Genomic DNA, 15,978 nt, shown 5'->3' on the forward strand with positions numbered 1-15,978 from the left:
TCATCAAGACGCTACTACACTACAGCAAATCTACTCCGCCATACAAGCATGGATGGCTACTAACGACCTCTGTCTGAACGTGTACAAGACCGAAATCATCAGTATTCTTGGCCAGAAATCCACATTATCCAACCTTAACCCGCTGTACCTCAATTTCAGCATAGATAACTGCGTCATCCCAGTATTATCTTTGGTTAAAACTCTTGGTGTCCACATTGACGCGACCCTATCCATGGATAAACAAGTCAGCGCCATAGTCTCGGCCTCCGCACCGAGTACTAAACTTATCAGTGCGATAAAACCGTTCCTAACTAAGGATAACTGCCTCTCCATCGCTAGAGCAAGTATAGGAGCCAAACTCGACTATTGCAAAGCGCTCTTAGCCGGCACTTCCAAAAAAAATCTAACCAGGCTCCAAACAACTCAAAACAATGCTCTTAGGGGCCTTCAGCATACCGAAAAGAGACCATATTACACAAGCTAGAAAGACCGCTCACTGGCTCCAGTCAAGGACCGCATCTCCTTCAAAATTCTCACAACCACACACAAATGCATTAACCTCTCAGCACCCTCATACCTATCTGACACCATATCTAGATCTCAATCCACCCGACCAACCAGACTACGATATACCAATCAACTAACGATACCTCGCATCAACAGGACCAAGGCAGGGGGAATAGGTTTCCCCTACATCGCACCTAAGCTATGGAATACCCTCCCTACTGATCTCGGAGCCGAAACGTCTCTCTACACCTTATGCAAAAAACTCAGAACTGCTCTCTTCAATTAACTATGCGCTCCCAGATACCTACCTTTCTATGTATGTAAATAAGCCATCTCATCCAATGTAACATATACGGACTTGAATTGTATGTAACTAAGTAAGCACACATGTAACAAGTGCCACGATGCCTTCGGTCTGCTGTGCGCTCAACAAATGTGAATAAATAGTCATGTTGGCTGTTTACCCAAATCCCATCAGGGCAAAGTAAAGTTAAGATCTTCGATCACTGCCATGGTGTTTACTCCTCGCTTCATCTTTTGGTGCACTTAACCAGTGTGCTCAAAAGAGGTTAAAGGCAGCATGAAGCCCATTATAGATTTCTAATAATTGTTAGTGAGAATTCATATTGCCCAACATGTCAGACTTAACAGTATGCAGGTGCAGTTGTTTTAACACAGTGAGAAACAAGAACTGGTGGATAACTATTCCAGACATCGGTTACATATACAAATCTCTGAGTCTCTTCACTTCCTATTTAAAAAGGTATGTTTTCAGGCCTTTGCAAAACTGACAGATGTCAATATTGTAATCTCCTGAGGGATGTTGTTCCACAATATAGAGACTTCTGCTGATAATCTTCTGTCTCCCCTAGAGACACGGCAGGAGGGAGGAATTGACAAAAGCAGTTGGTCTCCAAAGCGCAGAGTGCTCATAGGTTGGTATCTGATAATGTTATCTGCCAGATATGGAGGGGCTAGGCCGTTCAGGCACTTGTTTTATTACACAGATAACCTTAAAATAATTCAGTCCCCCACAGTAAGCCAATAAAGAGACCAGCGAAAAGCAGAAATCGGAGTGGACTTTCCCACTTGACAGGACCAATCTTGCAGTAGTATTTTGAGCTCTCTGCAGCCTCTGTCGTTGTTTGGCTGGGATACCAGCAATTAGGCTATTGCAGTAATGCAACAGCAAGTTCACAAACAAAAGGCAAAGCTTGCAGCAGAAGCTGCAGACAATTAAAAAACTGCTTGTACCTTCTCACCCACCTGGCCTACACTGTCTAAGCTATCCTGCCAGACCAAAGCAAGATTTTAAATGATGCCGCAAAGTTCAATTCAGCTTCCAAAAAGCAGGATATGTGAGGGCGCCTCTCTGCCACCAGCAGGGGTTTAGGCCCAAACAGTGCTACCTCAGTCTTACCGGGGTTGAGTTGAAGCCAGTTTACTTACATCCAGTTACTGACTGCATCTAAGCACTGCAAGATTTTCAGGAAGGTTTCCTCCACATTGTCTATCTTAAGCAACACCTGGATGTCATTGCCATAAGAGTGGAAATTAACCTCATGACTCTTTAGGATATCCATTAGCAGACGTAAGAAAAGATTAAATAACAAGTGAGATAATGATTATCCCTGAGGAATTCCACACCCCTGAGGCAATGCATCTGAGATGAACCCTCCAGATCTCACTTGCTGCTGCCTGTCCGAGAGGAACTTTGAACCAATTGAGTGCCGGATCATAGCCATTTCCTGTCTCTCAGCCGGTTAGGCAAGATTTGATGATCCACTGTATCAAAGGTCTCAGACAAGTCCAGCATTACCAGCACGGACAGATCTCCTTCATCCGCGACTCTCAGCAGCTCATCCCAGACAGCCAACAAAGCAGTCTCCGTTCCGAAATTTCTGCCAAAATCTGGATTGAAGAAGGTCCAGTAAGGACTCTTTCTCCACATGTTCTTGCATTTGCAATATGACCACCCTTTTCAAGAATTTTTCCTACCCATCGCAGACTGGCCATTGGGCGATTCATTTTGAAAGTTTGCTGGATCTAAATGAAATTTCTTTAACAGGGGTGTAACAATTGATTTCTTAAGGTGGCCGGGCAGCAAGCCCTGTTCGAGACGTGTCAACACATTTTTTCCTAAATGGAGGAATCTCTGATGCCAGCTGTTTTACCGTGCATGCAGGCATAGGCGGAAAGTAGATCATTGGTGGGTTTGAGTCCTACTAGTAAGGACTTGATGAGGAACTCTGATACTGGTTTGAAGATGAAGGGAACGCCTTGCTGGAAAGTCCCTAATTGCACCTTTAGACAATCCGGGAGTGTAGTGACAGTGTTTAAATTATGCTGAGGGTTTAAGAGAATAATTTCCTGAATGCATTTAATCTTTTCCTGAGACGAAAACACCAAATACATTGGCTTGCTCGAGGAAAAATATGACAGGGAGAAGAGCACAGGTCGAATGACAAAATTTAGAGATAACTGAACAGTTCTTTCATTTGATATCTATATCTATCTGAGGCTTGTGGAATCTGCTTAGATACATGCCGTGCATAGGCCGACATCTAGTGGAAGCTGCAGAGTATTAGTTTGTTTTTCGAAACTCGAAAAGGGGCATCGAACTAGGGCGTGCCAGTAATACTATACCTAGTGTGACGTTCCATGTACCCATGATCCCTCACGCGTGTAGGACCCTCAGATTTTTTTTTTTTCTGCCATTCTAGTTGGACGCAGGTTGCAGAGTTCCCTTGGCATTTGCCAATTATACCCAAATATTGTTAAAACATGTCTTATCTTCCATCCTACAGCAAAGATCGAGGGACCAGCCATCAAACTACACAATGGATCTTGGCCCTTGGAAGGCCTCTGGCCTCGGCCTGGGCCTTGGAAGGCCTCTGGCCAGGGCCCTGTACAAGTAGGGAGAGTGGGGGGCTGGTCATAACTTTCCCACATTTATTTCCAACATATACACAGCCCGCTGCCATATTTACACATATGGAGAGTAGTCCTTTCAAATTCTGCCCTAAGTGTAACAGGAAGTTTCACTGGGTAGATGAGCACAATATGTGCAATCTGTCTCCCACAAGACCATCCCGAGGCTACGTGTCGAGCTTGTAAGCTCTTCAAGCCAAAAACACTTAAGGACCACTCAACGAAGCACTGGGCCCACCACGCCAAGCAACTAGAGGCCATGGACATTGAAGGGTCGTTCAGCGATGGCAGCAACGCCGCCATATTGGACGGCGAGGGCAGAGGGGTGACTTTAGACACCCACGCGCAAGACCCCGACCTCGGAGGACTGGCCAGCGGCCCAGTTATGGGGACCACACCCGGCGGGCAAAAGCGCAACCCACACCAATTCCTCTAAATGCATCAGCCCCAGCCATGACTCGACACACGTTTCGTGCGATCGGCAACGGAAGGCACCAATTGAGCAATCCAACGATTCTGTGTCCTCTGGGTGTTCTCGATCGCCACATGACAAAGACCAACCGTCCGTGGTTGAAAAAGGTGCTGCACTCCCAGAGGCTCGATCACCAGAAGAAGATTCCAACCTCTATGCTCCCAAGTCGTAGCGTTTACTCCTGAGATTCGGTGCCCTCCTCCTACTACCTCCAAATCGCAACACGTTCAAGACCACCTCCGAACCTCGACGCGAAGCGTCAAAATCCTCGGAAACCCCTAAAACCTCCGGAAAACATTCCTCTAGTTACGGGAAGGGGGATAAACAACACAAGAAACCATCACAACACCATAAAGAAAAACAGAAGGCACCTAAGGTGATAGAGAGGTCCAAGGTCCCTGACACTGCTCCTAAGACTAAAATTGTCCCTCCCACTCCTCATGATATGGGCATGGATGAGGAACCAGAACAGGAGAGGTTTATTCCCAGTTCCCGGGAATGGAACTCGGCGGATATTGATAGGGTGATGAGAAGGATGATGTCTTTTTTTATTTTATTTTAATTTTTTTTGCAGACCCTAATTATTTCCATAGCTATGCCAACACACCAGCTACCTCTGCCCCTTCGGGGTCCAAGGACTCTCAACCCCCTACTAAAAGGCTCTGCTCTGAGGGATTGGTTTCTGACCCTTTGCTAATTGAACCTTACCATCCAGAGTGATATGGAGAGGAGACGGAAACACATATGCTGGAAGACCAGACAGGAGTTTCTTACTATGGGGATGACGAGGACCAGGAAGAGGAAGAGGAAGATGAGGCGGAAGCCTACAATCTTGACTCCCCAATTCCTAAGGACCCCCTGGTGCATGACTTGCCTATTGATGATCAGCCACTCCTCAATGAGGTACTGGCTAAAGTAGCAGCTCATTTTCAGATACACACAGGGTGTTCAAGAAGATAGGGATTTCGCGGAAGAAATCCTAAGGGACAAGAGAGCCATTACCCAGGCTATCCCAATATTAAAATCAATCCAGAGTTGAATTGATCCCTCGCTGTTCACCCCAAATCTTACTCGTGCAGTGCATCCACAAGTGGAAAAATTATTCCGGGCCGCACCCTCGGATCCCATGTACATACGGGGTCAATTAAAACCCGACTCCCTGGTAGTAACAACCACCAGAAAGAGGGCAGGTACACCACTAGCTTCTTCAGAAGCACCTCCCGATAAGGGGAGCAAAAGGATATATGCTCTGGGTAGGAAAGTTGCTTCCACGTCAGCCTATCAGGCACGTATTGCTAACAGTGCCACTCTTTTAGCAAGCTATAACTGCTATCAGTGGGAACAAGTAGCTGCTCTAGTAGCCTCTGCACCTGAACCACTAAAAGGCCAGTTGGCCCAAATTGCAGCAGACGGAAGGTCCGTATCTGGATGCATGCTTAACACAAATTTTGATGCAGCAGATAACGATGGAAGAGTGATAGCCGAAGGCACAGTAATAAAGTGCCATGCTTGGCTAAGGCAGTCGGGGTTCAAACCCGAGACCCAAGCCACACTTATAGACATGCTGGAAGAGCCGAACGTTCTATTCGGCAGGGCAGTGGAAGAGGCACTAAAGACAGCCAAAGATGAGTATGCGACCCTAAAATCTCTTGGCCAACTCACAAACTCCCAGGTCAAAGGGGGAAATAGCTTTTGTTGCTTTCGCGGCCAAACCTCCCAGAGAGGTTCCAACTACTACCAAAATCAAGGAACCTCATGGGGCAACAATCAGTTCCAAACATCACAGGGATTCACCAGAGGTGGTACGCAACAGATGGGTGCTGTCCAGTGTCTGCAGGATACTGTATAGAACTATTAGCGCACCCCCACGACCATCCTCCAAGACGGAAGGTACACTCGTTGGAGCACCAGAAAATCCTTCTCGAGGAGATCGCCACTCTACTTGCAAAGGATGCCATAGAACTCTTCCCGTGCAACCAGGTCAACGGGGGTATTTATTCAACCTAGTTCCTTGTGCCAAAGAAAGATCTAACAATGTGCTCAGTATTAGATTTGCGCCCTGCAAATAAGTATGTCAAGCCACAAAAATTCTGCATGACTACACTCCAAGAGGTAATCCCCCTACTAAAAGGGGTTGGGGGAATGACATGGCAACATTTGGATATGAAAGATGCCTATTTTCATATTTCAATGTTCCCAGCGCACAGAAAATTCTTGCGTTTCAAAATGGACAACCAGCACTACCAGTTCAAGGTGCTGCCTTTCGGTATAGCCTTGGCTCCAGGGGTATTCACCAGGGTACTGGCGGTGGTGGCGGCGCACTTACGCAGGGAGGCAATCCCAGTGTACCCTTACCTGGACGTCTGGCTCATCACAGGGGAAACCCCCATAATTTGCAGTCTAAACATTCAAGGAACTATCGACCTCTTCCAATTGGGCTTCTCAATCACCGAGAAAAAAAATCAAGCCTGGTGCCAAGCACCTCAAAGCAGTTCCTAGGAGCTGTCCTAAACTCCCAAGAGGGGTTGGCCTTTCCATCGGAGGAAAGAATTTGGAATCTGTTGCTGCAAATTCCTCAATATCGGGCCAGTCGCCAAATAAGGGGGCGCCAAGCGATTCGTTGGCTAGACATGATGGCATCTTGCATTTACTTGGTTCCCCATGCGCGCCGGCGCATGCAGCCCATGCAGGAATGGTTAGCAAAACAGTGGTCTCGGGCAAGTGGTCAGTGAGACGATCTAGTGGTCGTTTCGACCAACACTAGTACAGAGTCTTCACTGGTGGACAGAGAATCTTACGAAGGGGAAACCCTTCTACGATCCAGAGATGCAGGCTGTCGTCCCAACAGACGCCTCTACCTTCACCGCACAGCTCAGAATCTCTCGTCTCACATAGTGGCTCAGAACCACATCAATCTGCTAGAACTTCTGGCAGTCTTCAGAGCGCTTCTGGCATTCAAACCCCTCCTATCCAACCTGTCATTGCAGATCCTAACAGACAGCACAACGGCGACGTTTTACATAAACAAGAGGGCACTCGTTCGCCAAATCTGTACAAGCTTGCCCAGAAGATTTGGAGATGGGCACTCAAACGGAACATCTTCCTGTCATCACAACATGTTCCAGGGGAGCTCAATTCCCTAGCGGATGCTCTGAGCAGAGACTCCCTCCCAGAGGAACACGAATGGGTTCTGCACAGAGAGGTCGTAGAAGATATCTTCTCTCAGTGGGGTTTCCCCACTATAGACTTATTCGCCACAAGCGAAAACAGACAATGCCTAGGATTTGCATCCAGGTTCCCCCAGCCAGACTCCCAGGGGAACGCCCTGTGGATGAACTGGTCAGGGATGTTTGCGTACGCTTTTCCACCAACTCCTCATCAGGAAGGTGGTGAACAAGATGAACAGAGAGTCGATGACGCTCGTCCTAGTTGCTCCCATGTGGGCAAGACAACCGTGGTTCCCACACCTACGCAGGATGGCGGTGAGCGAGCCAATCAAACTTCCAGCCTGGTACAACCTACTGTCCCAGCAACAAGGTCAAACAGTGCACCAGCAACCCAACTCAATGAACCTTGGCAGCATGGCTCCTGAGGTCATAGAATTTGGACATCTCAATTTACCACAGAGGTGTATGGACATCCTAAAAGAATCTAGGAAACCAAACACAAGGCACTGTTACTTTGAAAAGTGGAAGAGGTTCGTTATCTGGTGCCAGAGTAGACAAATCAACCCTGTTGATTGCACTCCTTCCACTATTGTTACCTACATGCTCTACCTGCTAGATGCAGGATTGGTTTTTAACTCACTGAAAGTACACCTGGCAGCCCTGTCGGCATACACCACTTCCCGTAGCAAGGTCTCGTGGTGGAAAGAACCAGTAGTTAAAGCCTTCATGGAAGGAGTAAAGAGACTTCACCCTCCTATTTCATACCCACCACCAGGGTGGGACCTTAATGTGGTGCTATCTAAGCTCATGGGGCCCCCCTTTCGAGCCCATGCATAAAAGCAGTTTCAAACACCTGACTTATAAAACGGCCTTCTTAGTAGCTATTACTTCTATAAGAAGGGTCAGTGAAATTCAGGCTCTGTCAGTGCAGGATCCCTTCTTTACTGTCCATAAAGACAAACTGGTTTTACGCACACACCCTAGGTTCTCACCTAAGTTTATATCTAAATTCCACGTAAACCAGTCCATCGAGCTTCAGGCTTTCTTCCAAGACCCTCAAAGCTCGGCTGAGGTGAAACTACACACCCTAGATGTGCGTAGGGCCGTCCTCTACTATGTAAATAAAACCAGACCGCTAAGGAAAACAGATCAACTGTTTGTCTCCGTAGCTACAGGCAGAGAGGGGGATCGCGTCTCTAAAGGTGCCATCTCGAAGTGGATTATTAACTGTATCCAGCTGTGTTACTCACTCTCTGAAAGAACTCTGCCTTTCACGCCAAGAGCCCACTCTACGAGAGGCATTGGGGCCACTCTGGCTTTCATTGCAAATGTACCCCTTGACACCATTTGCAAAGCAGCTACTTGGAGCTCTATTCACACTTTTACTCAGCATTACTGCATTGACACCCATTCCAAGGCAGATACACAAGTGGGACAAGCGGTTCTAAGACACTTATTTGCTCATGACCCTTCTCACATCCCACCTCCTTCTTCAGGAACTGCACGCTAATCTATGCACAGCATGTGATCTAAGCAGATTCCACAAGCCTCAGAAGGGATACATTACTCGCCGTAATCGTATTTCTGATGCTTGTATCTGCTTAAATTCACATGCAAATCACCCTTCCTCCCCTCTGAGAGAAGGCACATGGTTGCTTGTAGTCTTACCTTTCGATCTATCTGCTTGTATTATCTGTACTCGCACTACTTCTCATGCTACCTCATGTCAGAAAAAATACAATCTGAGGATCCTAGACGCGTGAGGGCCCTTGGGTACAGTGGACGTCACACTAGGGATAGTATTACTGGCACGCCCTGTGTCGACGCCCATTTTCGAGTTTCGAAAAACTAACTGTAATACTCCGCAGCTTCCACTAGATGTCGGCCTATGCACAGCATGTGAATCTAAGCAGATACAAGCATCAGAAATACGATTTATATATAAAAATGTTGTGCTCTATTTTATCATCTAAATACTTCGACTTCACCATAAGAATCGCTACCTTGTATTCCTTCAAAGCCAATTTAACTTTAATGGCCCAATCAGCAGTTCTGTATTTCCTCCATTTCCGTTCCATGGTCCTGAGATGTTTACGTGGGGTTATCTGACTTTGAGAGGACCAAGGCTTTGATAACGTCATAGGTCCATAATAATCATACCATGAGCATAGAACTGCTCGCATTCCAAGGAGGAGCCTACGGCATCTAGAACTTGTTTAACTTCCATTCCCGATATTTCAGCTAAATCTCTCGCTTTCCCAAATCATAATGTAGACCTGCCGCTAGACAGATGTTTGTTCTTAGTATAATGATTAAATGAAATCGTCCGAGCAGAATGGTCGAACCACACGGGCAGAAAAGTATTAGTCAACGCTACACTAGTTCCTCTTGTAAGAAGTATATCTAAACCGTGGCCTTTGTTATGGGATGAAACCCATCCAATTGGGTCACATTATGGTTTCCTGCAATCTCTCAAAGCTCCTTGGAGTCTGGCACGGCACAGTTTTCTAGCCAAATATTAAAATCCCCTAGACTGAGAAGTTGTCTATCTTTACTACCTGTCGGTGTCACAAATGAATCCAATTGTTCCAAAAAGACCTTGGCCGATCCAGGAGGTCTATGCCCAAGCAGTAATTTCATAGAAGTACGTGAAATCCAGACAGTCACCGGGCCAACTTGTGAAAACTCATCCCACTTTAATGACTCATGGTGGCAGATGTTTACTGTAGATCTATAAATTACAGCCATACCACCTCCCCTCTCCCCAGCACGGTTGTTCAGTTGAATTAAATATTAGGGATAATAGGGATCTTATTGAGTGCACGCAGCGTAAGCATAGTACATGTATTGTTTAGTCCCAAAAGGATAGACCTTCTACTTCCGTGTGATTGTGTTACCAAGTGGCAGGCTGCTCATAGATAAAAAGAATGAGGCTGACCGTCTCACAAATCATGCTCCTGGAGAGAGCAAAATGGCGGGCGTGCAGCGTTTCATGCCGACCGACGCAACAGCGCCAAATGGGCCTAAACCGGCTTTGCGTTAACGCTTTGCGCTGACATGAACCAGTTAAGGGCTTTGGCATGTATGGTTGATACAATCGGAGTACACACGCAGCAAGTAATGCTGGGAGATGGTCCAAAGCTCTCTGCACATAAGGTGAGCACCGGGGAGCCCCTCCACAATTCACATTAATACTAGTTTTTACAAGATTTAATATATATCCAAATTACTAAATGTATCGCACAAGTTTAACGTTCAGATGCCTAAATAAATTGGCGCGATCTGTCACCTTAACAACGTGGCTACGGAGATCATTATCTGCTCGGGCCCTCTTTTATGTAGTTCAACGTTGAAGTAAAGAGGTCCAGAAATCCAGGTAGTGTATTTATTATTTATATCATAAGAGGCCCTCCTATCCAAGGCATAAATTAGTTTTCAAAAATTGATTAGCAGATTTTGCTAATAAAAATTTTTTGATTAGCAATTTTGTACTTCTATTGAATCTCACCATTAGTACCCCAAGATATAGAATTAGCAAGAATGCAGAAATGATTTCTATGTACCTCCAGAAGTATAACATCAGTGCAATGTCTGTAAAATGTAAAGGTTCGCTGCAAGATATTTTTAGAATAAAACGTTGGGCTAGGATTACCTCTCAGGGCCGTTGTTATGAAGTGGGAAGGTCCTCTGTGCCTAATCTTCCTCTACACTGCAGACCAATTCCTATAAAATAGGCAAAAAGCAACTAATTTACTGGTTACCCACAATAATGCACCCTCACTCTGGAGAGGGGGTGGGGGGGCATCGAGAATCGACAGCCGAACAAATGCCAGCGCAGCCACTTGCCAACACCTAGCCCAGCAATTGGGGACAGTGTTTGGGCCTTTCGCCTTTACAAACAAGTGAGGCCTCGAGCCTCTTATGAGGGGGAGGAGGTCCAGCAACTGCCCCCATGGTTCCAGTCCGCAAACTGGCCAGTGTAAAGCTTCCTACTGGCTCTGGCTGCTTGTCTCCTGATAAATTCGGCAGCTAACCTCCATGCACCACTGCAGGCTGCTCCGACTGGCCCATATAGGGCAATAGGCCCATGGCTTAACCAAGAACGCAAAATGCTTGTGTGGGCCCATTTATTGGGTCAAAGTGAGCCACCTTTTTAGCCAGTGTGGGCCAGTTTGAGTTACTGGAGTCCAGTAACTCATCAAACTGGCCCAATAGTTTTGACCAGTGTTGCTGAATTAAAATGTACAATTTGCCTCACCTCCCCCTTGGGTTATTCAAACAATGTCACAAAAGGAATTCATTCACTGTGGAGCACTTTTTCGGTTGGTGCCCGAGACAATTGTATGCGCCAGTCTGACCCTGCCCCACTGGTTCCACCACCACCACCACCAGCAGCAGGGAGGCCGGGGGGGGCACACATCAGAGTCCCCTCCATGGTTCTATATCTGGTCCTGCACCCTGGCGTCAATAATGTGCTCTTATTTAATGACCTTCACTGTATAACCAGTGGCGTCGCTAGGGCGGGCGGGGGGCAGTGCCCCTTGTGCCCCCCTACCTAACCTGATGAAAAACTACTAAGGTGAAATGTCCTATTTTGGTACTACAAAATTCAGGGAAAATCTTTGTATTGGTTCTTGGAGTTTACATGTGCACATTATAAAGTGTTGATTTTATGGAAGGTGAATGCCTTTTGTCCAATGCAATTTGGGTGGTTGTGAAAAGGCAATTCAATTAAATATGCAAATTTCAATTTGAACCGCAACTTTCTGACGTCACATAACATTACAACAGAGTTTACCTTTCTGACGTGGGCAGAGCCAGGTGAAAATGGGCAGGGTTTTGTGACTCCCTGTGGGCATGGCATAAATCTCAGGAATTTTGATTTTCAAATGTAGGCAGGTATGCGTGCTGGATGTTAGAGAGCGGCTGCTCTAACACCCAGCACCCGCCGTAATAATGCTGCCTAATGCTCGTAGATAAGAGGTCTTCTACGCGCACAAGGCCGTGTTATTATGGCGGGGACTGGGTGTAAGTGGCTGAGAATATTTCTCCTGCCCGAACGGGCATATTGTGTTTGCCTTGGAAGCAAGACAACGCAGTGCAACATGGGTTTGAAAGCCAGTCCCAAGCTTAGGGACTGATCTCCAGTATAAATGGTGTTATAAAAGATTAATGCCACAGAACATGGGGTGTGGGGGGAAAGTGGGTGACTTGAAAAGAACTCCAAGACCAATTGAAATCCTGCAGAGTAAACTAAACTAAGAACCTGTCCGTGACCATTCCAATAATTTCCGCTGAAATGATTTGGAGAAATGTCTTGTCAAATGAAATGTCTTGTCAAATGTATCCATGGTTGTAGGAAGGATTCAGGAGTACCATCCTCCTAATATATACAGTGCATTACATAACAATAGCTCAATGTGCCATCCCGAATATAGTGGATTTGTAGAAGAGCTGAGTTTGAAGTTGGTGGTTAGCTGGTTGTGGTGCTATGGAGAAACACCTTTTGATACTGACATTCATACCCGGAAATATTTTTGATAGACTAGCCGGTAAGCTGTTTGAGCAACAGTCTTATTTTCCCAATTTTGATGGCGCATGTACTGTCACTTGAATGACGGAAGAATTCCTGAAGGTGATGGGACGTGAGGTGGAATTCAGGCAGAAAACGTGTTCACCAAATAATGGTGTGTACAGTGCATATGTTTATTCATATAATACATACCCCACAAGGGGTATACTCCTATGGCTCACTGAAAAGCACCCCTAGTGGATCCATAGTTCATAAGGACCCAGTGATTTCCCCTATGAGGGCCATGACCTCCCGCCAGAAAGACTGAGCTTTCCTGCAGGAACACCACAGATGTAAGTAATCCTCGTTCTAGTCACAACCCCACCAACAGAAGGGGGAAGATTGATGAATCAAGCTTTTGGTGCCAGGTAGGCTATAGATGCCAGCGGTAGAGCACCTTGTAAGCGTTTTTTTATCCATGACGCACCGGAGACGGGCTGACCCAAGTCCTGTTCCCACAGTTTTGTTAGTGAACTTTGAAGGGGGGTCGAACTTGTCCAGGAGTTTGTAAATCCTGCAAATGTTCTTGATGGGGCAGCCCTCTAGTCCCAAAGCAGAGAGGTCTGGTGCCAGCTGCTTGTGTTTCGTGGTTGGCGAGCCAATATCTGAGTTGGCAACAGCGAAAAGGCTCAGTTTCAGAGATCCGAAATGAGACCCTGCACTCCTCAAACGTCAGGAGAACTCCATACCAATATAACTGCTGCAATCTAAACCGACCCCCTACCGCCATAGCCTGAAAGCGCACCCTTTGAGCAATCAAGAATTCCCCATTAACCGGCGAAAAGGAACCAGACCCGCTACAGACTCCTTACTGTCTGCTCGCTCTGTCCCAATATAACAATACGGCCGGAGACGTTGCAAAAGGGAGGGCAGGCAAGCGCCTGAGCCGCTGAATCCAAGTGTGGAAGGTCCTGCAAAGTGGCCACTTGTCGTTGATTGCTCCATGCCCACCCAAAGGGCCCCTTTTGCCCCCTTCCCCTCATCTGTGAAAGAGTGGGTAAGGGCCTTACCTGTCACCTGTGCCTTTTTACTCCATGGCACCATTCCCCGTGTCGGTGCTTGGTGACGTGCTCTTTCTTGAGCAACCTGCAGCAGCTGAACGCTTATTGGCGGCTGCAGCTTTCCCTGCTCTTCTACTTTCTATGATTGGCTTTCATCTCTCCAGCAGAGATGATTACTAATCATTGAAAGAGGACTTTGATTACGTATTCTGCATAAGCCGAAGGGCTGGCTGGTTTTCAGCCAAATATTTACTTGCAGCTTAGTTCAAGTCACCCCTACTTGTGACATTTTTCTCTAACAGAAAGATGTTTTGTCTTTGACTATTGTTTCGGGAATACTACCCGCTTTATCATATGTTGGCAGATAAACTCTACATTGACCCCAGGTCTTCGTTCAGCCTGCGGTCGTGAGCAAGTTTCTAAAATATAAAATTTAAAAAAATGATTGTTCAAAGTGCAATCTTTGTCCAGGTTCATGTGAGCGAAGCTTTAAGATGGCAGAATGTAGCAAGACAAAAATGGCAAACTAGCCAAAAGTAGCTCCTAGTAGCTGTTGGTGTCAAGCTAATCGTGCTCTTTCAGGCCCTATCCAGGAGATAAATGGCTCCCAGCATTTCGAACCCTAAGCAGTTTGGTTAATGGCCTGTGAGTAATTTAAAGCATTGTTTCTGTGTTTTTGAATTGCATAGTGTTATGGTCTTGAACAGTTCTTCCATGGCCAATACGCATTCTCAATATGTTTATTCTTAGTCAAAATTGGCAGATTTTTTAAATTTTTTGTCATTCCACCATGTTTGAGAGTGGAGTTGGTCACTTTGCAGAGATTGTGTCCCTCAATAGGTCTAAAAGATTGTTCATCAGAGCAGATTGTTCATTAGAGCTAAACGATGCTCACTTACACGCAACTGTTATAAGTATTTGCTAAATTGTCTGTTGGAGCAGCATTTATGGCAGGGATTGAAATGAAGATTTGGTGAGCAGGATCTAATATGTATTTTATTTATTGTGCACTTGTAAGGCGCTTATGTAGTAAATTGTTTCAAAGCGCCCATAGGGCAATGGGGAGGGAGCCTTTGGAATGAAAGGCAAATATAAGAACAATGAAGAGAAAGAAAGAGGCGGTCCTACTAGGCCTTTGAGAATTCAGAACATGCAAGTGCAGAGAAAGGAGGGACGAGGGAGGGGTGAGTAAGTGCTAGGTATTCCACGGAGAGAATGCTACAGAATAAGTCGCAAGCAGCTGTTAAGTGCCTGGCAGAGATCGCTTTGTAAGAGTGGTAACTGCCAATACAATATGTGCAAACCTTTGAGACCGCACAGGCCAGTGGGCGTCCAAAGGCAAGTGCTGCGAGTGGGCGGAGGCAGAAGGCAAGGACACATAGGGCCCTGCTCACCAATATCAGTGACTGTGGTATCTGGCATCACCGAGTAAGTAGTAACCACCTTTGGGAAGGCAGAGCTAGTAAACCAGGATTCTGTGTATTTTTACTGCTTATTGTTCCCGCAATTTTATTTTCTGCATTTTTATACCTCGCCTACAAAATGAGTGAGTACACCTCTGTAATCCTCTGTTATTCTCAATCTCACCTGTAAACTCCAGATCCCCATGGTTGGTGAATTTTATTGCAATGAATACTCTGCACTGAAATCATTTTGGAATATTCTTTAATTAAATTAATGGGTACCGTACACATGATCCTGTAAATCTAGCTTTGAGATTCAAGCCAAGCAAATGCTTTTGGCGCCAATTGGCGTCAGAAGTAGCTCCTGGTGTCATGCTAATCAAGGTTGTTACTAGAAGCGAGAGACATTTGCATTTTAAATATGTGCAGGTTAAGGTCCATCATGCACAACTCCAATTACCGTCACAATTGCTTGATAATCCATAACCATATGGCCCTACTTTTTTTTTAATATATATATATATATTTTTTTTTAAACCATTACTTGGTTCCATTTAGGCTGATTGATTGTCATGTTTTCAGGTTTCTTTCTTGTAAGGTAGCTTTTAAGTCATCCCTCCGTTTGTTTTATTGTAGGTCGTGTCATTCGTGGTTATTGACGAATCATTAAGTTTTTCTTTTTTCCCCCCTCATCTCTCTGCTCAAGCAGCACCGGCTCTCTGTAAACTAAATCAGTCCTTGATTGGCTTATGTTACTTCCACCTGGAAAAATGTGGTACATGATGAAAGGTTGTCGCTATAACTTGGGAAATATGACAAATGGCCAGCAGTTACATGGATGCAGTTCCATACATTCAGTGGGTTTACCTGCTTCAGAGCGAATTTCTTTGCTGATTTTTCACAAAGGCAAGTTATGCAACAATTC

At 45.8% G+C, this 15,978-nt stretch overlaps 1 protein-coding gene across 1 annotated transcript in view; it reads left to right on the forward strand.

The window, feature by feature from the left end:
• XPO4 (exportin 4) overlaps positions 1–15,978 on the forward strand; it is a 1,090,854-nt gene that overhangs the window by 82,413 nt on the left and 992,463 nt on the right. The gene's annotated exons all lie outside the window — the stretch shown is intronic.

Source organism: Ambystoma mexicanum, chromosome 7q, assembly GCF_040938575.1.
Source record: "Ambystoma mexicanum isolate Mex_15411 chromosome 7q, UKY_AmexF1_1, whole genome shotgun sequence".
NCBI classification, from domain to species: Eukaryota; Metazoa; Chordata; class Amphibia; order Caudata; family Ambystomatidae; genus Ambystoma; species Ambystoma mexicanum.